The sequence below is a fragment of the Melanerpes formicivorus genome, unplaced genomic scaffold (genome assembly GCF_026170545.1).
Source record: "Melanerpes formicivorus ecotype bairdi unplaced genomic scaffold, bMelFor1.0.p_v2 SCAF_1, whole genome shotgun sequence".
In the NCBI taxonomy this organism is placed as follows: Eukaryota; Metazoa; Chordata; class Aves; order Piciformes; family Picidae; genus Melanerpes; species Melanerpes formicivorus.
In genome coordinates this window covers 22041673-22067161 of record NW_027142353.1, presented here as the reverse complement: position 1 = coordinate 22067161, position 25489 = coordinate 22041673, and the positions used below count along the sequence as shown (strand labels likewise).

Here is a 25489-nt window from a genome sequence, read left to right as displayed (position 1 = left end):
ATACTCACTAGAGTTTACTCTCTCTCAATAATTTTTGTCAATTTTTAACAAAGAAAGAAGAGAGAAAAAGCTTTCTCTGATCAACTCATCCTGTAAATGGTTAAGACACCTTTTAAAGAATAATTGACCAAACTGCTATTAAAAATTATTAACAATATAAGCAATAGCATTAAAATAGCTGCCTAGATCCAAAGGCAACAAACAAAATCCCTAGTATGGCTGCTACAAACTTGTTGATGATCAGGAAGAAGCTGGTTAGAAAGAGAGTTTTACTCTTTCTTGTATAAATATTCCCCTTCATGGAAACCATGATTCAAAACTGTGACCTTAAGCCATAACTGAAAATTTATTTCAGGACAGTTGAAAGTAGTCCAATAAGCTTTCTGTAAAATAAAACACTTTAAGATGGTAATCATCAGTAGATTAAAATTATGCCATTCACAGACTGTGTGATGAAAGGCTGTGGTAAATTGTCCACAACCCTTGCCATGAACTTTCATAATAAAAGGGCATGGGGCAGTCTGTAAAATATCTGATTCTAAAAGTTTGGGTTCACTGCAGTCTCTTCTTGCCCCTATGTTTGTTTGTTGGTTTTTTTTTTTTCTGTAGACTCATAGAATATAATGGCTGGAAGAGGCCTCTAGAGGTCATCTAGGTCAGTCCCCCCCCTGGGTAAGCAGGGACATCCCCAACTAGATCAGGTTTCCTTATATGCTAAGTTTGAGAGCACAAAATGTAGGCACTTACCCTCATATTTCAGGCCAATTTAGCTTTCTCTCTCCTTCTCCATTGAAGTTGCAGACTTTGTCAACATACTCCCGAGGCCCTCCTGAAGTTACCTAACATATGAAACATATGTACTTTTAGATACATTAATTTTGTAACAGTTTAGCCTATCCATCTCATTTCTTTGTATCACAAGCTATTTCAGACATGAAGGTGATTTCATTTCTACCATCTACCGTACTTCTGGATTATTTACCGGTCAGGAATTAGTCCTTGGTGACATACACGGGTACCACCTTCTTTCAGACTGATTTGTAAAAGCATTGAAAAATACTTACTTTTCCATAAGCTCACTGTTTATCTGGATTTACAGTTTTGTCAGTCTGTCACTTTTCAAAAGAAAATTCATTATCCATGAAGAAGGGAGCATGGTGGTTTGGCTTCTGAGGGCTATGTGCTCCACAGTAATGATGTTGCTTCTGTCAGGGAATCTTAGCCAAAGTGCTGCTGTTGAGATAGAAACTGCCAAGCTCCTATTTGAAGCCTGGAAAATATATTCTCCATCAGCAAGCCCTCAAGTGCAACAAAATATGGGAAAAAAATTCCCTAGTTGAAGTTCCAGATCTCTGATTCCAGATGATTTATGACTTTGTTTTCCCCATTCTTGATAACATTGTGGTTGTGGTGAACAGGAATCTGTATGTAGATCCTCAGGGGAAAAAAACAGATTTACTAAAGTGTTGTTTGCATCTATGTGCTTACAGAATGAAGGCTTTAGCAGGTACAGATTAACATGCCTTCTGTGAAACCTAGAAATTATTACAATTTACATGAGCCAGAAATCTTGTCCTTGAGCATCTTGTTTTCTTTGGTCTCTTGGACCCTTATTAGTATCTGGCAATTTACTTTAAATGGATTTTAGTATCACAGTACCACAGTATCGCTAAGTAATATGCAGTAATCTAGCTATAAAATTAATAAACATCACTTTTAACAAAACAAGTCCTAGTTTGTGAGGTACAGGCAACCCTTAATACTTATGGAAGCTGTTGAGAACAAACAACATAGCATTTCATTAAATGGTCCTAAGTTTTTATACCTAAAATGACCCATTTTGTGTCATTCCATGCCTACTGAAAGCTGTCTTACATAAGTGCCTACTCAGCTTCATGACTCATGCTGGGGAAACTTAGAATACTGTTCTTAAGGACTAATAAAATTGTGGTGAGTTTTTCAGTGAGACCTGAAGAGGTGTTATGGTGGTCCCTACTCAATATGCTGGATTTTTTAAATATAACTTTTAATCTCAATCCAACAAGTAGCACTACTTTGTGGGTAAATTTTGAGGCAAAATATATGTATTTGGACAGTCTTGATGATATTTTGTCCAGCTACAAATTCAGAAACACAGGACATCTTATGCATTGTATAAATCTTATTAGTTATGAAGTTGCTGGAAAAATGGCTTAAATCCACAGCTTCTAGGTATTTTAGAAATAGTTCTCAGTCTTTTTCCATGCATAAGAAACCACAATTTCTCCCAGATATCTCCCCAAAACAATTAATTTATTTCACAGTAGCTTCCACCGCTGTCTGCAATACCTTTAGCTATAAAAACTATTGTCAGGCTTGCCAGTAATGTTTTTCAGGTTTTAATTCCTTTGCATAATTTATGGAACCCACAACTTTCCTACAGTGTTTTTCAATGCCTACAAGAAGAAACTGATATCTATACATCATAAAAGCTAATTAAACCAAAATGTCATGCCTGAGACAGGCCAAAATCCATAAAGAATAATCTTGGTACTCCTTTGTTAACACACCTTACCTTTAGAAAATAGAAAAACAACTCCTGGAGCTAAATTTTATATATTTTTTTGGACTAATGTGTGTTGGTCTTTGGCAATTTAGTCTGAACTGTTATCAAAAAGTCCTCATTTTTTTTTTTTTTTTTTAGCATAGCTTGTGTCTTGTAGTCTTTTGATTTGTTTAATGTGAGTGTCTGAAAAGGAACACATTCGAGATGCTGTTTAATAACATAAAGCATTCGATGAGAACACTGGCTTTAGACACTCATTTTCCTTTTTCCTTCTGCCACCCTGCACTGTGGTGTGTGGATGAGACTAGACCTTTATCTCTGCTGAAAAATTTTTTGTGGCACCATGCTGTGAGGTTGAACATGGAACTGAAAATCTTGCAAATAAATGCTTCATAGTGTGAAACCATGCTCCAGAAATTGCTTGTCACAAGACATTGCAAGGCTTCCTGTTCCAGAATTTGGAAAATATCCTGCTTTGTTTCTTTCATTTCTAAGAGTCAGGTAAATCACACTCTTTGAACACTGTGTCTCCTCACACAACATATACAGATATGTTCACTGCATTTTCTTTTCCATTCTGACTGAATTGTGAGGTTCTTATTGCAAATTCTGGCTTTCCTATTTAACTATCCAGGGCCTGCGGGGGAAATTGGAATACAAGAAAATTGTAATACAAGAAAAGCCATGATTTTTCTTAACAAGATAATGCCATCTATGATCAGAAGGAATTTCACAGTGACATTGCTCTGCCTCTGATGAAGGAGGCAGCTTACACACCATGTGTCTCAGTCCAGAGAGGGAAAGAGACTTAGTTCTTTCTTTGAAATATTCCTATGTTATGAAATTAGAGACACAAACAAGGCCAAAACATCAACATCAAGGCTATTTATTAACAGAGTAAAGTGGATGGATCAGAAGGAGAGAGAGAGAAAATAGAGAGAGAGAGAGAGAGAAGAGGAAAGGAATTATATTACCACACCCCTCACCCCCCAAGACAGTTTGGGTCTGTAGAGAGAGGGCGCTGCTGCTTTGGCACGGGGGAGATGCTGTGTCTGTGGAGGAAGGCTGCTGCACCTTTCGCGTAGAGGAAAGGTCATCTTTGTTGGCTGTGCTATCCTCCACTGGAGGAGGGGAGAGCAAGCCCAAAGTCCAAGTCCATGTCCAAGTCCTTCTCTGAGCAGCCTCTTCAGCTCCGTGAGTTGCAGCAGGTGGAACTTAGGACACAGAGAGAGGTTTCCTCCTGGTCTGCTGCCTCAAGGCTACACGGTGATGTCTTTTCTCCTGTGTATGTCCTTTTGTCTCCTGGTATTCTCTTCATTTTTCTTCAGAGCAGCATTGCCCCTATCTTTTCCTTCTACTGAGTCAGTAGTTGCTCAGATCATTTATACAGTTTTTTAGATATGTGTCCATGTGGTGAATATGCATATTCCAGAGAGAATCTATACCAATGGCCTCTGCTCATTATTTCCAAAGCAGCTGCAGTGTGGTGAGCAATCTTTATCCTTTGCACCATTCTCCCTTTCCGGGATAGCTGATAGGCAGAGATGATCTTGTCTATGCACATTCCAGAGAGTCATTATCCAGTGGCATCTGCCCAATACACATCAGCTATTGTCTGGGCAAGCAGCAAAGGTGATTTTATCTTTGTTGAGTCACATCAAGAGAGACAAGATTTAGTGTCCCACACCATGGGATCCTATTGCCCTCTGGTAATTATTTCTTAATTAATTATTTCTAAGGGGTCATCTACCATCAAATATTCCATACAGGAGCCACAGTATGTGCAGAATTGTTTAGCACCTTTGGCAAAGGAGAAGGCACAGGGCACTAATTGGTCTATGAGAGTGACAATCTTATCCTTGTTGAAAAATAACCTTTGCTTAAGCAGAGTTAAGTATTTGAATATCATTGCTCACAAACACTGCTCATGATTCTATCAACTGTTCACAGGCATGACATTCAGAGAAATCATGAATATTTACTAATTTTTCTCCATCAAACATGACTGTGATATGGTAACTTAGATATTGTACTTGATTATATCTCTGCACACAACAGGCTAGATTGTGGGGTGAGAGCTAGTAAAAGAAAAATTAGTAGAAATTAGGAAACAAGAACTTGGTGCTAATTTTCTTCTCAAGAGGACATAAGTTCATATTTTTTTTTTCTGCTCAGCAGTCACTTTGCTTCTAGCCATAATCTTAAGTGTGTTCTGATAACAAAAATTGTAACTATATCCCTACTGTTCCAAGTTAGCAAACTACTTTGGCTTTTATTTATGTGAATTAATAGGGCACCTGGGAAATGGCTGTTCCTTAGGAGAAAGATTACATAAACACATGAAATAATATTTTAAGATATGACAAAAGCATTATGTAAGCTGAGGATATACTAGCAATTATTTTAGCTGCTATTTGATCAACCTGTGTCAACTCAGCTAGTATATTTAATTGCAGTTTTATGTGCTGTTAATACTTGTACTATAAATAAGAGAATTACATGTGGGTCACTCCAGTGTTTGGTTGTGGAATTGTTTACTTGACATACTGATGTCACTAAATTATTATTCCAGATCACTGGGTAATCATGGTGACTTTTTACAAGACAGAATCATCTTTTCATTGAGTCAGTTTCTAATTCAGTCTCTGAATTTCTTTAGTTCAAGATCTATTTTAAGCAAAACATACAGAGAGGCTATAAGTGTATTTGTGTTGCTTACATCTCTTTGTGTGAAATTCAAGTATGAATAACTTGTTTTGGCATGCCAGTTTCTGCATCCTGACCTAAAGCCTGCTGAAAGCAAAGGACCTGACCTGAGCAGTCAGGTCTCTCAACATTGCATAGCAAAAGGGGGATGGGATAGAACACAACGGAATGGAATGGAATGGAATGGAATGGAATGGAATAGAATAGAATAGAATTAACCAGGTTGGAAAAGACCTTTGAGATCATCAGGTCCAACCCATCACCTAACACATCCTCAGAAAGGAAAATGGTGACATGGTCACAAGTGATGAGGAAAAGCCTGAGGTACTTAATAACTTCTTTACCTCAGTCTTCACTGCAAGGGCCTCTAGCCACACTCCTGATGTTATGGAAGTCAAAGCCAGGGACGGGGAGGAAGAACTGCCCATTGTAAGTGCAGATCAGGTTCGTGATCATCTGAAGAACCTGAAAGTGTTCAAGTCCATGGGACCCGATGGGATACACCCACGGGTACTGAGAGAACTGGCAGATGAGGTTGCTAAACCCCTCTCTATTATATTTCAAAAGTCATGGCAATCTGGGGAAGTCCCCACAGACTGGAAAAGGGGAAACATTGCCCCCATCTTGAAAAAGGGTAAGAAGGAGGAACCAGGGAACTACAGGCCAGTCAGTCTCACCTCTGTGCCTGGAAAGATCATGGAGCAGATCCTCCTGGAGTCACTACTCGCTCAAAAGAATAGTGAAGAGGTGATTGGGAACAGTCAGCATGGCTTTGCCAAGGGCAAATCCTGCCTGACCAACCTGGTGGCCTTCTATGAGCAGGTGACAAAATTAATAGATGAGGGGCGAGCAACTGATGTCATTTACCTGGACCTGAGCAAAGCCTTCGACACTGTCCCGCACCACATCCTGGTCTCCAAACTGGTGACACATGGGTTTGATGGGTGGACCACTAGATGGATAAGGAACTGCCTTGATGGCCGCACCCAAAGAGTGGCTGTCAATGGCTCCATGTCCCAGTGGAGGCCAGTGACAAGCGGAGTCCCTCAGGGATCAGTCCTGGGACCTGTCTTGTTCAACATCCTTGTGGGGGACATGGACAGTGGCATTGAGTGCACCCTCAGCAAGTTTGCTGATGACACCAAGCTGTGTGGTGCAGCAAACACGCTGGAGGGAAGGGAGGCCATCCAGAGGGACCTTGACAGGCTGGAGAGGTGGGCACAAGCCAACCTCATGAAGTTCAATAAGAGCAAGTGCAGGGTCCTGCATCTGGGTCGAGGCAATCCCAGGCACTAATACAGGCTGGGCAGTGACTGGCTGGAAAGTAGCCCTGAGGAGAGAGACTTGGGGGTGCTGATGGACAAAAAGCTCAACATGAGCTCTCAGTGTGCACTTGCAGCCCGCAAAGCCAATCAGATCCTGGGCTGCATCAGGAGAAGTGTGGCTAGCAGGTCGAGGGAGGTGATCCTCCCCCTCTACTCAGCCCTGGTGAGACCCCACCTGGAGTACTGTGTCCAGTTCTGGAGCCCCTATTACAAGAGGGATGTGGAGGTGCTGGAACGTGTCCAGAGAAGGGCCACAAGGATGATCAGAGGGCTGGAGCACCTCTCCTGTGAGGACAGACTGAAGGAGTTGGGGCTGTTCAGTCTGCAGAAGAGAAGGCTCCGAGGTGACCTAATTGTGGCCTTCCAGTATCTGAAGGGGGCCTACAGGAAGGCTGGGGAAGGACTTCTCAGGATCTCAGGTAGTGATAGGACTAGGGAGAATGGAATGAAGCTGGAGGTGGGGAGATTCAGGCTGGATGTGAGGAGGAGGTTCTTCACCATGAGAGTGGTGAAACCCTGGAATGTGTTGTCAAGGGAGGTGGTCGAGGCCCCGTCCCTGGGCGTGTTTAAGAGCAGGCTGGATGAGGCTCTGTCCAGCCTGATCTAGTGTGGGGTGTCCCTGCCCATGGCAGGGGGCTTGGAACTAGATGATCCTTGTGGTCCCTTCCAACCCTGAATGAAACTATGAAACTATGAAACAAGCGCCTCATCCAGTCTCTTCCTAAACACTTCCAGTGATGGTGACTCCACCACCTCCCTGGGCAGCCCATTCCAATGGCAAATCCCTCTTTCTATGAAGAACTTCTTCAGAACATCCAGCCTAAACCTCCCCTGGTGCAGCTTGACACTGTGTCCTCTTGTTCTGGTGCTGGTTGGCTGGGAGAAGAGACTAACCCCCCCCGGCTGCAACCTCCCTTCAGGTAGTTGTAGACAGTAATAAGGTCTCCCCTGAGCCTCCTTCTCTCCAGGCTAAGCAACCCCAGCTCCCTTAGCCACTCCTCATAGGGCCTGTGCTTCAAACCCCTCATCAGCCTCGTTGCCCTTCTCTGGACACATTCCAGCAACTCAACATCTTTCCTAAACTGAGGGGCCCAGAACTGGACACAGGACACAAGGTGTGACCTAACCAGTGCTGAGTACAGGGGCAGAATAGCCTCCCTCCTCCTGCAGGCCGCACTATTTCTGATGCAGGCCAGGATGCCATTGGCCTTCTTGGCCACCTGGGCACATTGCTCACACATATTCAGCCTACTATTGACCAGTATGCCCAGGTCTCTTTCTTCCTGGCCACTGTCCAGCCACTCTGACCCCAATGAGTAACTGCCTTGAAGTCCACATGACTCCACTGACCTGTATCCACATTGCTTCAGGTTAGTCCTTTTTATATAAGAATTGGCTCAGACAAGCAAGATGTGACAGGCCAGTGCAGAGTTGGGGAGTGAGTTAACAAATCATCTGTGTGGATGATTAAGACCAGGGTTAGGGAGTACAAATTCACAGTTTCACAATAACTCAACTTCAATTGTGAGACCAGTTTATTTGATTTCCCGTACTTTCTCCTCCCTCCATCTCATCCTCAGCCCTTTTCTGCTCCCAGTTGTTCATTCCCACACCCTGTCCCCTCCAAAGAAAATGCTACTTTTAATCCAAATCAGTTCAGTAATCCATTTTAGATTGCAGTTCCACAAACAGTTGTGTCAACACAACGGTGGAGGCGGTACAATATGGAGAGGAAGGAATGAGTAGTTAGGGACAGCATATTGTGAAATGACATCTTCCGAGCCATACTTGGAAATGAAAGGCTTTTTTACATTAGACCTATGGAACTGTTGTCATAATTACAAATCAGACTGTAAAGCTCAGTATTAAAGTAAAAAAAATCCAAACAACTGGTCTTCATACAAATCCTAAAGCTGGGGAGTTCCAGTAACCTGCCTTTTTCTGGCTTTAGGTCTGCCAATCTGAAGCAATACCTGCAATGTTCAAGACTGTCCTGAATTATAAAATGGGTTGCATATGTACTTGTTTTCCTCCACTCCCAAGTGAGTTTATTTTTTATTTGGAATGTTTATGTTGAACTCTCTGTCATTCCACTGCCCATCTAATTCCTCATTCAGTTTTATAGTTAAGCGATAATTAAAAAGTATCACAGGGGAAAAAACATGGTTATTTGATACGATCCAACCTCCTACAAAATATAAACTCTCTCAAAGCAGCAGTAAAACAATTGCAGAGGACCCATTCTTACATCAAGTTCAAAATAAAACATCAAACACTGTAGCTTAGAAAAAGTGGTTCTTCTCATAAACTTCTCCCAAATACAGTGGGGTTTATGAAGGAGAAGAAGCAAGGTTATGTTTTCTTTTCTTAAAGAACATGAAGATAACTCAGAAGAAAGCTGTGGCCGGTTGAGCCTGTCCCCTTAAGAAAGGGAATATGGTGGACGGAAGTTGGTAAACGGAAAGAATAATCTAAACTAATTTCATTGGTGAAGTGGGAGGAAGCACCTTCTGAACTGGAAGTGCACGAGGAGTATCCTGGGCACTCCGGCACTTTTATCTTCAGTCTTGCTTCCGCCTCTTCTTTGGGCAGCAGCTTTCTGTGCTGGGCTTTCTGCCAAGACTTTGGCCTTGAAACCGGTAAGATATAAGGCCTCTATTAACTCCTTTCCAATTAACACAAACTGCTTCTAACTTTTTTTTCTCTTTCTCTCTCTTTCCTAACCTACTCTGGGGAATAGGGGGGAGAGAGGGGAGAGCGGAGGTGGGGAACCCCCTCTGCTGAGGGGGGAACTCTCATTTCTGTGTTACTTTATTGTATATCTTTGTATATATTGTAAATATTGTAAATTTGTATATATTCCCCTGCATATCCTACATTGCTTTGTAAAATATACAGCTCCACTGCTTTGCTAATTCAGCGGTGAGTTTTTTTTTTTCCCTTTCCCTTCAAGTTTCTTTCCCTTTACTTTACAAGGGGGAAGGGAGGAGGCTTCTTGGCCTTACCCTTCCACCCACCACATTTTTTTTTTATTGGCGCCCAACGTGGGGCTGATAATTAGTTTAATTTATTATTTGATTGATTTAGTGTTTTCCAGCTGAATTAGCAAACATGAAGGTATTGTGGTTTGTGGAGCGATTATTCTTTTCAATCTTTGGGGCTCTGATTTACAGATATTGTTTGGGTTTGATTTTAGATTACCTGGGTAAATATTTGGTGCGGACAATTTATATGTGGGTTATGTATAGAGTTAAATTATGGCATGGAAAATGTATTAATATCTTATGGCCAGTGAGATACAGGAATGTTACCTCCACCACTCTCCCAATTGAGATAAAGGGTTTTAAGATTCCGCCTGAGGAGAAAGTAACTTTAGGTGATGCCTGGGATCCAAAAGTGATTTATTTGATGTGTATAAATCTGTTGCTGGTGATGGTAATCGCATATTTACTGTTCTCTTTACGGCGAGAGAAAAAGGTGTCCAGGGCGTGTTTTGTTATTAAAACTAGATCAAAAAGAAAATGCCGTGGCTCTCGATCAGTCCCAGAGACATCTAGTGACGAAGAGTGTGCAGAATCCAAGTCAGTTAAAAAGAAGGCTAAAAAGTTAATTGGTAAGGCAGCTCTAAATGACTTTGCTGATTCTGGCAAGCAGCCAAGGGCATCGGCTGGTATCAACATGGCACCTACTCCTTCTCCCACTCCTTCTCCTTCTTCTTCTTCTCCGTCGGCCATTAACGGAGCAACGTCACTTCCACCCACTCCCTCGGTGGGACCGGAAGTCACTGCCCCAGCAGCTGATTTATCTCAGGACCTGTCAGCTTCCATTAAGGTGGCTGTAAATTCAAACACAGCTCCAGTTAAGGTGGCTCCTTTAAAGACTAGAAGTGGAAAGGCCCAAGATGGAGAAGAAGAGGTGGAGACTGATCCTGGTGAGGGGCCCTCTACTCTAAAAGATCCTGCTCAGGAGGAAGAGAAGGTTTGTTCTAAAGATCTAGCTAACCTAGTGAGATCAAAGCAGGATAGAGATGAAGTTAGGAAAGCAGCTGGCAAAGGTGGTTCTCAGCTTAAAGAGATCCTTAGGAGAATGACAGCAGGATTATATGGACAAAGAATTCAGGGAGACGAAGATGAAGATGATATTTCGGACTGTTCTTCTCCACGGGAGGAATTGCAAAATGTCCGTAAAGATTTCACCAGGGCAGATAAGGAGCCAGTTCTAGCTTGGCTTAGTAGGTGTTATGATACAGGTGCTTCAGCTCTAACAGTTGGAGACAAGTCAGCAGCTCAGTTAGGAACTCTCTCAAGGAATAATGGAATAGATAGGCATCTAGGCGAAGCTCTTGGTAAGGTTAATCTGTGGATACGCCTTTTAATAGCGGTTGCCCTGAGATACCCTTCCCGAGATGATCTTCCATGGAATCCTAAACCCTGGACTACCATAGATGAGGGAATTAAGCGCTTGAGAGAATTTGCTGTTAGAGAGCTACTCTATGGTGAACATGAAACTCTGAATCCTGATGACATTCCTGTGGGTATTGGTCTTGCTAAAAAGATCATCAAACTTGCTCCTTCTAATTATGCAAACATTCTGGCAAGCAGAATTGTGTCAAGAAGTTATGGTGGAGCTTCTCCCACGGCTGGCCAATTCAGTGATCAAATGAGACAATTGGAGGATAGCATGACACGTGGTTCTTTGGTTTCAGCCATTGAAACTCTGTCTGGAAAAATCGAGAATTGCATGAAGGATCTGAAAGATTCCATATCCCAATTGGCACAAAGGGATAATTTCAATTCTTCCTCCAGGTGGGTACAAGTCTCATCTGTGAGGAATACACGTCCTCCAAGGAGGTCATTCCAGAACAGGTCATTCCAAAACAGGTCATTCCAAAACAGACCACCAAGGCAATCACGTAGATCTATTTGGATAACTGCGTGATCAGTTTGGTGAGAACATGAACCGCTGGGATGGCCAACCAACTTCTAATCTTTTCAGGAGACTGAGGGAATTGCAAAGTGGCAGAACCCGCGGTAGCAATACCAGAAGGGTAGCTGTTACTTCCACAGTTCCCCAGAACGACTCTTATGGCTCCAACAGTGGCTCCAGTTATAACATGCAAAGTTATAACCCTGCAAACTATGTGCAATGCACATGTGCGCATGTTCCCCATAACTAGGGGTGCCCTGCCTCCCGCCAGGGGGAGGAGAGGGATAACAGAGATAATAGAATCTATTGGGATGTGTACATCCAGTGGCCTGGCACTTCACAATTTCGGAAGTACAGGGCCTTGGTTGACACAGGAGCTCAGTGCACCATAATACCATCAAATTATCAGGGATCAGAGTCTATAACTATTCTGGGAGTCACTGGTGGATCTCAAGAGTTAAGTAAGGTAGAGGTTAATATAAGTTTAACTGGTAAACAATGGAGGAAGCATACAGTTGTGACCGGACCTGATGCACCTTGTATTTTGGGAATTGATTTTCTGAGAGAAGGGCGTTTCAAAGACCCTAGAGGTTACAAATGGGCTTTTGGAGTAGCTTCTATAGAAATTGATGGACAAAAATTGAAGCTGTCTGCCAGACCTGAACTTTCTGATGAATCTGCAGTTGTGGGACAACATAAGATACAGGACATTAAATTGCCGGTTGCTTCTCAGACTGTGCATCACAGACAATACAGAACCAACCGTGACTCTTTGTTGCCCATTCAGAATCTGATTCGTCAGTTGGAAAGTCAGAAAGTCGTCAGCAAAACTCATTCACCTTTCAACAGCCCAGTGTGGCCTGTGCGGAAGCAGAATGGAGACTGGCATCTGACGGTAGACTACCGAGCCCTAAATGAAGTGACACCACCTATGAGTGCAGCAGTGCCAGACACTTACTCAAGATTTTGTCTGTTCTGTGTCAGTTATGTCACTCTCTTAGTTTAAAAAGAAGCCAGGCAAAAAAATGTTTTGTATGATGGCAAAAACTTGTTTTGAATCAGAAACATAGTTTTTTTCAAATGGAAAGTTCAAACCTAATTCTAACAGAGATTAAAAAAATCAGAACCCAAGCAGAAAGATGAATAGAAAAAAAAGTTAGGAACTAAATAACAATTTTCTCATCTGAATAAAAAGTCCAGAAATTTCTGGGAATTTTTAGAGCTCTGTGATATCTGTGGATTTCATAATTATGGCTAAATTTGTTTTCAGGATTTCTTTGCACTGCAGGGCTTCTGTATCATAGAAAACAGGAGTTCAGTTTCTCCAGAGGAGGAACTAAAACATACAGTGTGTAAGGATGGAGGTTCATGAATAATTTTCTCTCTGACAATGTTTTCCTCTCTAGTTGCTTGCTTCCATCACCTTACAGATATTTATCTCCTCAGTTCTGCCAGCAGAGTCATTGATAAGATTTTACTCAATAGGATCAACAAAATGTTCCAAGCTAAGAAAAGTCCTCCTGAAAAAAATATATCTTTTCAACTCGTATTATTTCACTAATCTAATTTAGACCATGGCACTGAACACATATTGTCCTGCAACACTAGCACAGCTGAGAAGGTGATAAATTGTTGTACAAGGGAAAGAATGAGTAACCAGGGCAGGAAAGTGTGGAAATCTGTTAAATTGGTTTTGCCACCAGGGAAAATGAAGTCTGGAACTACAGTACAGCTCTTGTCTGAGTAGGGCTGGACAGTAGGAAGATTAAAAAATCAGTGATAGTTGCCAGAGGCTCATCTATATGATCATCCTACAGGATACACTGCTGATACTGTGCAATAGCAGGGAATGTAAATAAACAATGTGCTGTTAAAACGTGGCTCCTAGGGATAAGCATAGATTAGTTACAAAAGTGAAATAATTCTGTCCTTCAAGAGTAAATCATCCCTTTATTTTTCCAGTGGAAATCTAAAATCATTATTTTTAAAGAAGCACATATTTGAGCATCTAGATCAATCTTGCAAGAAATATGTAAGAATAAGAACTGAGAACCATTGTGAGATATGGAAATCTTACAGGGAAAGTATTACCTGGGCATTGGCGGCTTTGGTATGTGTAGGTGTATGGTCTTAATGTATTAGTTGACTCCTCTAAATCTATGGTGTTCTCAGCGTAGGTACTGATTAAGAGCTTAGACTTATGACTCCTTTATAAACAGTCATGGCATTTTGTTTACACCTCACATGTTTTAATTTTGGAACCATCCTCCAGCACAGGTGTTGTAAGGGATCTTGGAAGGGTTTCCTAGTCACAGGTCTGCTCAGGTTAGTATCCATGTGGGTTCCTGTTGGCAAGGCAGGGGAAAAGATGGTCCTGGGCTATACATGAGGTCAACTGAATTCTGAGGGCAAAGACATTTTGCTGAACATTATTACAAAGCACAGAGTGGCTAATTGTAAGCCCCAGTTAGATCCAGAACTTATCACCTTACAAACCAAATCAGTTGATAGAGCCTTTCTGATTCCCCCATTCTCCTCCTCCCTGGATTACACTGCTGAAGCGTGAGGGGATCTGCTATTCATCAGATTTTAGAAAATTAGCCTACTCAGCACTAGGCTTGAACTCCAAACTTCCAAATCTGTGATGATTGCATTAGAACTGGAAAAAGATTTCTGTGAAATAATAGCAACACTATTATTAGCTTCCATTGGTAAAGTGCATTCACCTCTCAGTGCTTACACTGAGCAACCACAGCCTCTAATAGACCACAAAATCATCAATTGCTAGCTGAAAATGAGCTTAAAATGCATACTGATTTGCAGTAATTTATTGTTGGTTATTCTAGGAAAAAGCATGGAATTAGTTGAATATTTCCATTCCTAATAATGTCATACCAAAATGGGATTCCATGGGATTCTGCTGTCATTAAAATAATATTAAACATTCTCTTAACAACCTTGCACTGTGAATAACCTTCTACTGTTAATCTCTGTACAATGTGAAACTCTGAATTAAGAAGTCTTTTCACGTACAGAGGCAGAACTTCATTTAAAGACCTTGATGGTCCAAGACACAGACTGAAATTAATCCAAACAGCCAGCTAATGGACGCAGAGATAAAGAAAGACTTGTGAAGACAGAAACAGTGCAATGTTAAATCTATTTTTTGCACAATTTCCTACAGAAAAATTTCCCATTAAAAGCAGAAATGTAGCAACACACAAGCAGTTTGTGCAAACTAAAAAATGTAAATGGTAAAAATTATCAATGAGGATGATAATTTTTTTTTTCAATAGTTGGTCAGGTGGAAAATGAAGATTGATAGACTCTTATTAATCCCACATTTAACTCTGGAAATCCACTGGCTTGTCAATACTGAATATTCTATTAAATTTTTATTCAATTTACAAGACATGATGACTGTGCTTATCTTGATTTAGCTTTGATTAAAATCAGAGTATGTCATTACTGACTAATATTCTAAACTTTGCCTATAACTTTTTTTCCCTGTTATCCTTTAGTGCAACAGTCTGGTTCATTTTAACAGAGCAACTGAAATTCACTCAAAGAATAAAGCTTATTCAGCTAACATATTCAGTTGGTGTACCCTTGATGTGCAGCCTGGGCAGGTTGCAACAGCAGCAAAAAAATATTTTCTGGCAAGAATCCTTTCAGACAAAACAAAACAAAAAACCCTACCACTTTTCTTACATTATTTTTTAAGAGCTGAGCTTTTTGACAGAGGAGAAAAATGGTTTTGAATTGCAAGTATGATTTACAAGGTGACTTATTTAAAATTTATTTGAAATTATTTCATAATTAATAGCAAATAAAATTTCTTTTTTCAAACTCTGTTGCTCTTGTTTCTTTAGCCCATCCCAGCTACAACCTTACCACCACTGCTTTCATAACAAATTAATAGAAGAGCATGTAGCTCTTTTATTTATTTGACATTATGCAGGCAGAACTGTGGAAAAGAAGAGTCACATCCTTCAGCCAAATATTGGCAGGTCATTCTGTCTTGCCTCAGGGCCTCCTCTCACTTCACAGCCTTGGAGGAGTATTTCTGATAATTAAAAGTATCAAGGAGTAACTTCTGTTGCTGAGAGTTTTATGCCCACAGTGCTCAGGCACAGCTCCTTAAGCATAATGGTGGTTTGTGCCATGAAGCACATCATGATTTGATCTCTGTGACCTCCTGTGGAGGTCCAAGACATAGTTACCCTGGTGAACTTCTTTTAAGGAAAGAAGCTTCAGCAATGTCCAGTGATAGGACAAGGGGAAATGGACATGAACTGGAACATAGGAGGTTCCGTGTAAACAAAGGAAAAAATTCTTCACTTTGAGAGTAGCAGAGCACTGGAACAGACTGCGCAGAGAGGCTGTGGAGTCTCTATCTCTGGAGGTATTCAAAACCCTCCTGGACATGTTCCTGCATGATTTACTCCAGGTGACCCTGCTCTAGCTGGGGGGTTGGGCTAGATGATTTTCAGAGGTCTCTTCCAACCCTTACCATTCTGTGATTCTGTGTGATTCTGTGTAATGACCAGGCATCCAAAGCTCAAGGGTTTTGTTATGGGCCTCTTTATTTAAGTTGTCAGTGGGGCCTTTCTAAACCCAGTACAATATACACTTGCCACTCCATCTAGGCATACAGAACTTGTTCACATCAGTAATGAGCCTGGGACATGGCTTGGATTGTAGCTGTTTATGTCTGAGGATATATGAAGCATCCAGCAGTGAGCAGCCCAAAAAGCCATGGATTTCCCAGGCAGGAAGGGAAATACAGGAAGTGCATTCAGACAGGGAATTATTCAAAGCTGAACCATGAAAAGGCCTGAGTCTCCTTAGCTGCAAACAATGGAAAATGTGTCATGAATATGGCAGAGAACCTCAGATTTGGCATTTGGATACCTACTGTTTCTTCATTTTTCTGGGTATCCATTTTAAAACATCTAAAGACTATTCAGCTGAATGCTAAGTACCAATAATTGCAGCAGAAGTGAAAAGGAGCTGTACTCTGACCTTATGAAGGCCTAAAGCCACCAAGTACTCAAAAGAATCCATCTGGAAAGTATGGGGTGTGGGGGAACCAATATTAGCCAACCATTTTTACTTTTTTTCAGTATTTCCACTCACAACATAGAAGAGGAAGATAATACCACCAGTGTGTTTGGGAAGATAAATTCATTAATATTTGCAGAGAAATGGAGTAGTAGAATGAGAGCACCCTGTAAAAGCCCACAAGAAAATGAGTGATTCTGTATTCAGTGCAGCATTCAGATAGTGTGCAGTAAATGATGGATGGGGCATGCGTTGAGAGATGAGTATAAGAAGAAATACTGAACAACTCATTGAGCTTTGTTCATCCTTTCCTGATTTGGCTATCTACACTTCCCATGAAGTATGTAAGAGGAAAATAGATGCTTTTTGACTTTGAAGCAGCTGAGTAGCCTTAATCTTGCCTAATTGTAGCCTATAAAGTAAGATGTCTAGTTTGTGCTTCTGTAGTCAGTGAAAAGAGATAGACTTGTTAGGAAGAAATTCATCACACTACTTCTGACAACCATGTTAAGATGGGATGATCACCGTCTGGTGCTGTCTGTCTCTTTTCCTGGACACACACTGAGGAAGCACAGAGAAATAATTTGGCTTAGTCTTCCAGTGTTGAGATGACTTCAGTGTTTAGATTAATCTTGCTCTAAATCTCAGTCTGAATGGTACAGTGTGCCACCCAAAACCAAGTAAATCATTTTAACTGCCTTGTTTTCCTTCTGGTTTTCTGTGAATCATGATCTGTTTTGCACTGTAAAATAAAGGTACTGAAATTTGCATTAGTCACTTTCAAGTTGCTTCAAATATATAATTTGTGGGGCATCAAGAGAGTGATGGAGTGGTGCCTGATTAGATGTAGAACAGCTGCTTGTGGTGACTATCAACTAGAGAAGGTTTACTCTCATTCTCTGTGTCACTGTGTGCAAAGGGTTCCTTCACAGTACATGCAACAGTTTGAGAAGTGTGTGCTCTAGAAAGAGGATGTTCTGCATTAGGAAGCAAGCATTCTCTCTTATCCCAAGCAAATAATTTCAATCATTCACTTCAGAAATCTGACCTCTGTATTATGCCAAGAGGGGAAATCAGATACATTGTACAAATCTGTCAGCAAACAATGAAGAAATTTTACTTTGTTGTTCAACGCTTGTTTAATTTTAAATCCAAGATAAAGGGGAGAAATAAAAGCTGAAAGGAAACAAAGCTGGTTGCCTTTTGCTGTGGGAAGAAAAAGCCCCAATTATCCCATGCATTATTTAAAAAAAAATAATTTATTGTCTTTTTTTATTGAAATGGAGCACAGGTTTACCTCTGTATTATGAAGACCAATCCCTTATGGCCTGAGAACTGGGCCTCTAGATTTGAAATGACAAGTAACTAGACTTATTTAAATATTAATTTTTCTTTTCATTAAACTATTTCTGAACCCAAAGTCAGTTGTACTATATTTGCCATTTGTTCTTTTCTGTTTCCTGGATTGCTATTACAAGGCATCTTTTGTGAATGAGGATCATGTCCATATTTTTTGATGGTTAAGTTTGAAAAGGCATTTTGAAAGGGCATTTCAGATTCTGTAGGAAAATAAAGAATAAAGAGGTTAATTAACAGAGTGCTCAACAATCAATCATCTTCAATTAAAATCTGGCTATAGTTAATGCAGTCACAAGTCTGTGTCAGTCTCTGTGCTCCAGGGACAAGTAAAATACATAATGCAAATCCACCCTACTTTTCTTCATAACATTAATATTAATTCCATAAAATGTTCATGGTAGGTGAAGTTCTGCATTTTATTTTCTAACAGCAAATCAGATAACAATATTATGCTTGTTCTTTCATTTGTTTCTTCATTCACTAAACACTTTGATTTCTTGTATCTCACATCAACCAAATGCTTCGCCACCTGCTTACACTAAGCAGGTCTACTGCATCATATAATCATTGCTGAAAACAACCGTCACCTCTGATATCCCTAAAAGTAAAGGTGGAACTGCCAAGGATGTAAACTCCCTACTTTTAGCTATTGCTACAACACTGCTGGTTTTCACATTTCTGCAGTGAACTATAAGAAATGATCATTTGCAGACTGGATAACCAATACTGAATTTCCATCGAATGATTTTTAAAAGTTGCCATTTCCCGTTGTCAGAAAGCTTTACTCGAAGTTAATGTTCAGAAATATTAGAACTGACTATATTAATATGTTTCATTTGCTTCAGTAGAAAACTAGTTTAAATTTGTTTAAGTGGCTTTGCACTGTAGTGGATGAGGAATACTCATGCAATTTGTTTTGCCATGGACGTGCTATTTTATAGAGATAAGTCCATGCGTGAATATCTCTCTGAGTACCAGCAGACACAGTCACATCAGACAGTCTGCTGAAGAAACACTTTCTAAATGCTGGAATTTGTTTTATACCTTTCTGAAAGTCTGTGAGGTGTGTCCTACCTGTTCAATGTCTGAAACATGTGTCTGAAAAAGGGTGTTCATTATATTCTCATCTATTCACAGGTTTGAAAAAAATAAGACAAAGGGTCCTGTATGATACTTCTCTCAGCCATTATCCAGAATCCAAAATACAGAATCCATCCCTATTTACATTACTTTGTTAATTATTACATTAGTAAGTTGATCCCATATGCAAAATGCAAATTTCAGACTATAAACTTCAGGAGTTTACTGTGCTAGAGCCAGCAGGGCCCTGACTTACCACCATTGTACCACTGTGTGACAGTTTAGGCCGTACCTTTAAGAAAGATAGCTGCAAATTCTCTAGCTGAATAGTTGAGTGTAAAAAGGAAAACAGGAAAGATAATTCTAAACTAATTTCATTGGTTAGATGAATAGGATGTAGTTTTACGATCTTATATTCTTCTCTCATCCCATTCTCTTCTATTTTTCTGCTGGCATGCTGTCTGCTTCACTGAAGGACTCTTTATCACCAAACTAGAGATAAGCATTACTAGCTTTTCTAACGAAGCTTTTGAACTAACTGAAATTCCCCTAACATCTCTCCTCTTCTCTTTTCTTCTAATTAACCAGAGGATAAAGGGAGGGAAGAGGCCGGGGGGAGCAGGGTAGTGTCCTCCTGCCCAAGGAGGATTTCTGTGCTATTTGCCTTTTGTAAATACCTGTATATATTGTAAATACTGTATACTCTATACATATTCATTGCATTCCATTATTGCATTCTATTATTGCTTGTAAAATACAGCTTCAGTCACTTCTCTGACTGGGTTCAGCTGAGCTTTTGTTGATGTGCATGGGTTAAACCATCACACACTGTCAGCGGAAGGACTTGTATGAGCGCTCTTTAACTTCTTCAAATGTTAGTTTGGATACTAGCAGAGCTAATTCTATGATAAGCTGTGGGCAAGAAGCAGAAACAACGAGCTCTGTAATGACCAGCTCTGGCCAGAACAGCTGCTCTAGAGCAGTTTGACATGGAATGGTTGCAAGAAATTAAAGAGCTCTCAGATGTTGGTACCTGAAGAGACTAATTAGGATTCAAGATATTTTCAGTGTCTAATAGTGTCCAGGAAGGTTAATGATCAGCCACTTCACTTGCTGTCAACAATCAAGTAACTGAATTGCTACTTGTGAACAAGAGGAAAAGCTTGAAGCTAATATAATATGTTTGGGGTTTTTCCAGACTTGTCTTTCTTAAACGTGTTTTTGATAAGTCCAGTTTTTATTTTAGCTTTTGAGAGTGTAACAATGAACTAAATTACTATTAGACATAGGGAGTACATTAGATTAGATTAATTTTAATAACAGTATAGTTACTTATTAGTCCTATGATACCTAATACACTTCCTAAAAGCTTGTTTTGAAAATCAGGTACTTTAATTTAGTAATAAGGTTTGTATTGAAGACAAATATTATCTAATGCAGCTAACTGTAACTAAAATTCACAATGTAGCAGACATAAATCAAAACTAAGTAAACAATTTTATTTAGTGAGTAGACACTTTTCTCCATGCTTCAGGGCTTTAATACTGATTTGTTTTATGCTGACCTCTGCTCTTGTCAATTGACTCTTCTGTCACTGTCTGCCAGTTTCATGTAAATGTTCAAGTCACACATACTATCCTTTCTGCTGTATTTTCCACATATTCCACAGTGTATTTCTTTATCCTCCTCAACTCTCCTCTCAAAGCCATGAAGAAACATCTGAATAAAACTCTAAGCTAAGAACAAATTAATAGCATCTCTTTTTTTCTCTCCTTGAAAAGACTTAAAATTTCTGCAATGTGCATGCTTAACTTTCTGCTTCTGCTTTGGCTTGTTTGTTTGACATTTTATTTTTCTGTTTCAAAGCAGTCCATGTTAAGGTGCATTACTTTTCACTTAATGAACTAAAATGTCAGGGCAGATATGTTAAGGGCTTTAAGAAATTTGCACCGAATTTTGTGCATAGGTAAATTGTGGTATTTGAGAGAAAACCAGGTGAAAGCATTCTTATTTGTTTTGATAGGGATCTCTCTTGAAACAGTCAGAAAATGTTGCAGTTTTTGCCATCCTGCCAAACAGAACTACGTGTTCTACCATTTATTTTCCTGTTTTGAGCTACAGTATGTTCTGAGTTGCCAAACAGGAGAATCAATGTACAGCTAATATTATTCCAAAGTAGATTGCTAAGTGACATTCTGAATTATGTATTCCCACTATTGTGCCTACCCCTTTCCCAGTCTCTAATTGTGGGTCTCTTTTTGTGCATGTTAAGTAGTTTTTCATCTCTACTGAATTCTAATTTTATCTGAACCTTTGCAAGCATGTATGCTAATTATATTAAAAAATCATTTTGCATTAATTTTGAAACTAGACCATGCTTTCAACAAAATGCTTCCATTGCATAAATGTGAAATTGCAACTAGTTCTAGTTTCAACACTCAAAAAAACATTAATGTCATATTTTTGAATATATTTATGAGATACGCATTATGTTTGTAACTTATTTTCTGTAGTTTATAGCAGCAGTCTTATTACTAAGACAAAATAAACATTAAAATATTTTTAATATGTCTAATATATTCTAAAACAAATTACAGAATAAAATATAAAACAAAATACAGATGTCTTTTATTCCAGAGTAATTTAAAGGAATCTTTTTGTAAAACTAGTCATAGTGTTCCTTTTATTAGTTCATTTGAACTATGAAATGTAATTACATTTTAGTTCTGTAAAATTAAAATTATCCCACCCTACTTCTGATTACATGCATAATAACAGGTATTTTAAAACGAAAGGAGTCGCAAAGAAGATTGTGTTCTAATTATTTATTACATGGTTCTGGAAAGGAAGGACAATGAAATACAAATGATCACTTGAAGATTTAAGTGGTTAGTTATTAAATGATTGAAAGTGTAAAGGAAATAACTAATTTAAAAGTCAGTTTGAAATGTAATAGCCCATTATGCCTTCACCAATCCTGGCTGTGGTGGTTTAGGCTGGGTGCTGGTCCGCATGCCACTGCACAGACAACACCTGGGAGGTCCCAAGGGGTGGGCCCAGCCTAGGGGAGTGGTCACAGAAGACCAGGTATTCAATCCCATAATGCCCTGCTCCCCTATAAAATGTCCATGCGGGGTCTTCACTTCCTCTTTCATACCCAGCTGCAACCTAGGTAAAATGGCGTGAGCCGCCTCCATTGGGCCTGCCCAGGCCCAAGGCTGGGTTGGGGGGGGAAGAAGAGAGCCCTGGGGGGGTTAGGGTGTACTCCCAGGTGGGGATGGGACGTTCTTGGGTATGTTGTGGGATTTTCTCTCTTTGTCACGGTGCTTGTGGTTCTCTGTAAAGCTTTTATTGTTGTTTGCTTTTAAATTGGTTTTCTATTTAAACTTTCCATCACTTTTGCAATCCCTTTGCCTGAGTCGTTGTTTCTGCCTGTGGTGGGGAGGGGGGGTTTGCCCCAACCCATTACACTAGCATATTATAATTTACCAATGAAAAGGTCATCCTCATATGAGGAAAGAGGGGCCATATGTCATCAGTTGATAGACTTTATCAGCATTGTTTTTCAACAGATATGCAACTTGATGCAAGCTTGATATCTTCTCAGGATCTCAGGTAGTGATAGGACTAGGGGGAATGGAATGAAGCTGGAGGTGGGGAGATTCAGGCTGGAGGTGAGGAGGAAGTTCTTCACCATGAGAGTGGTGAAGCACTGGAATGGGTTGTCCAGGGAGGTGGTTGAGGCCCCGTCCCTGGGGGTGTTTAAGAGCAGGCTGGACGAGGCTCTGGGCAGCCTGATCTAGTGTGGGGTGTCCCTGCCTATGGCAGGGGGCTTGGAACTAGATGATCCTTGTGGTCCCTTCCAACCCTGACGGATACTATGATACTATGAAGCTGGATGGACTGCACTGCTTTGAACAATTCACAAGTTATTTATGACAAAGGTATAACAATAATAATAATTAAAAAAATGTTGATGAATGCATTCTCTTTTAATCTCAATTAAGAAACTTAGGCCTTGCTATTGCTACAGTTCTTCAAACTTCAAACTTCACCTAAAAGTCTCTTGTAACTAGAAATTTTTGTGTTCATTATATAAAACAAATATTGCAGTGTCTTCCCAGGGAAATGGAACAATATGCTACAAGTCACCATTTCATTAAATCAAACAGCTATCAGGACCATTGAAAAAAAAAATACAATATTCTATTAGGGATAAGTTGGTTAATAACCTAAACAGTTTTGAAGAAGAATACCAAAGTAAAATGGGTAATATTGCTACCAAAGAATTGTGATGAGCTTTTTGTGATTGCAGAGGATCTTCACAGGAAGACACATGCAGGCTTTCCATTCCCAGGTCTATGCTGTCCATTTTTACAGTGAGAAAAATTAACTCAGACACGTGTGCTCAAGTATACTACATGTCAGACAAGTTTCTAAGCCACAGAACAAACAGTATTAAGCACAACAATGACTAACAGATGAGAATCTGAACAATGTTCAGACAGTAAAACAGTAATTAAAACGTATTTAAACATTTTCCTTGTGAAGTAATGGTACCTTTGAGCAGTATGTTATTGATTTAATATATTTTTGTCCAGCCTTATTCAAGGCCAAAAGGACAAGCCTAACTCCTAAGATGAAATTCTCATCTATCAGTGCCAAAGAAGTACTCTTCTGGCACCAGATATGCAAGGCAGAAAAATTACCAATATAATTAGGAACTCAATATTGATCTGAGAATAGTTTAACAATTGTTAATTATAAGGTTATTGCTGATAATTAGCATAAAGCCAGCACAAATCCATAAAAGTCAGCCTGAATCTCACTTTGGTTTTTTTTTCTGAGTAGTTCAACAGTTATTATCATAAATCTGCATGATTTAAATCACATCTCCTTCACTGAGTGATATAATAAAGAGAAGGCATAGTATTTATTATTGTGAAACAATGCCATCAATATTCCAAGACTTAGAATATTTCCAACACTAGCAGTCTCTGGAAAATCTTACAAGTTCTCTAATTGTCATAGTAGAAAGCATGGAACTTATAAAAAGCAACTTGGATACATAGAGTCTCTTTTTTAAAAGTGTCCAAAATAACTTTTAACCACAGCAGACCATATTTATTTGAATATAAAGTTATTAATCACTCATTCTATTGGGGTGGTGATCTATGACTGTGCTGTTCACAAAAGTGGTGATTTTGTCCTAAAAATGCATTCATGTCTCCTCCTCTGATCCAGCTGAAACACAACCTTTTATTTTTGGTGAGATCAGTATTTATTGAGCTTAGCAAACTGATCCATATCATCTTGTGTGCCAACATGACAGGGGACACAGACAGGCGTAGCCAAGGGTGAGGGGGAAGAACTTGCTCCACCAGTGGCTAAGACTTTTCAAACTAGCTTGAAGTAGTTATGGTACTGTGTCTTTGATGTAGTAATAGCAACTTTCCCTAAGCATGTGAGGAGTTTCAGACTTCAGTTTTGATGAGTGAGACTTTCTCCTGAAGGCAACAGGACCTCTGCCAGAAGTCTTTTCTTCATCTACATAGATTTCCAATCTATTAGAGTGAACTGAAATAAATTAACTGACTGAAGCCTACCTGAGTTTTAAGAAGGTTGGGATTTTTCTGTCTGCCTGTGTTTCAAGGAATGGCACCACTGCATTCTCTGAAGTAATGACTGGTAAGGACCCCTAGCTAAAATTTTCTCCTTCTCCTAAATGTGGAGAGAAGAAATATGTGATGTTCCTATCCTGGGAACTGAGTGGGGAGCACTCTGTCTTCATAATGAATGAGGGAGAAATCACCTGAAACATGCTAAATATGTCTGCTCAGAGGTCACTATCCAGGCAACAGAGTAACCGTGTTCTACAGAAACTTTTTCATAGCAGTGGTCATTTCTGTAGCGTCTTTTAATCAAAACATATTGTGTAATGGATACAAGGCTGGTTGTTCTTCATGGCTCATCAGCTGATTCCCTTGGAAAGAGGTATTAACATACCTTCTGCTAAGTCTGAGATGCACAGCTTCACATTGCTATGGTTACACTGAGAGAAGAGTACCAGACCTACATTCTGGCTTGGGTATGGCTGCACCAACAGCAATAGCAGTAGCTGTGTTTACACAGTATCATTTGAAAAAAGTATGTGATATCAGCTGAAAATGCAAAATAGCAGCAAATAGAAGAGTGCTTTAAAAAGAGCACAGCTGGGGCAACTTACAATTGTATATTGCTCCTGTTGGCCGCTTTGCTGTTGTGGAAGAAACTGTTTCCCCTTCATGGACCTGAGAGAACAAGTGCTGTGTCTTGCTCTTCAGCTTCCACAGCCTCAAGCTTGGCTTACTGCCTTAAGTGGCCATCAGTACCAGTTAAATGTAACACGGTGGACTGTGAGCTGCTGTGCCTGGGAAGCAAACACAGTTTTTACTGTGAGCATGATACCCTCCACAGAAAGAAAGCTGGGGGCACCGACATGCTT

The 25489-nt window shown here is 40.0% G+C and overlaps 1 long non-coding RNA gene across 3 annotated transcripts in view; it reads right to left on the bottom strand.

Moving 5' to 3' along the window:
* Positions 1–753: 753 nt before the first annotated feature.
* Positions 754–25489, bottom strand: part of LOC137459177 (uncharacterized) — a 43047-nt gene continuing 18311 nt past the window's right edge. For all 3 annotated transcript variants that reach the window (XR_010992171.1, XR_010992207.1, XR_010992234.1), the window contains one exon: positions 754–839. This is a non-coding gene — a long non-coding RNA (uncharacterized lncRNA). The remainder of the gene's footprint in view (positions 840–25489) is intronic.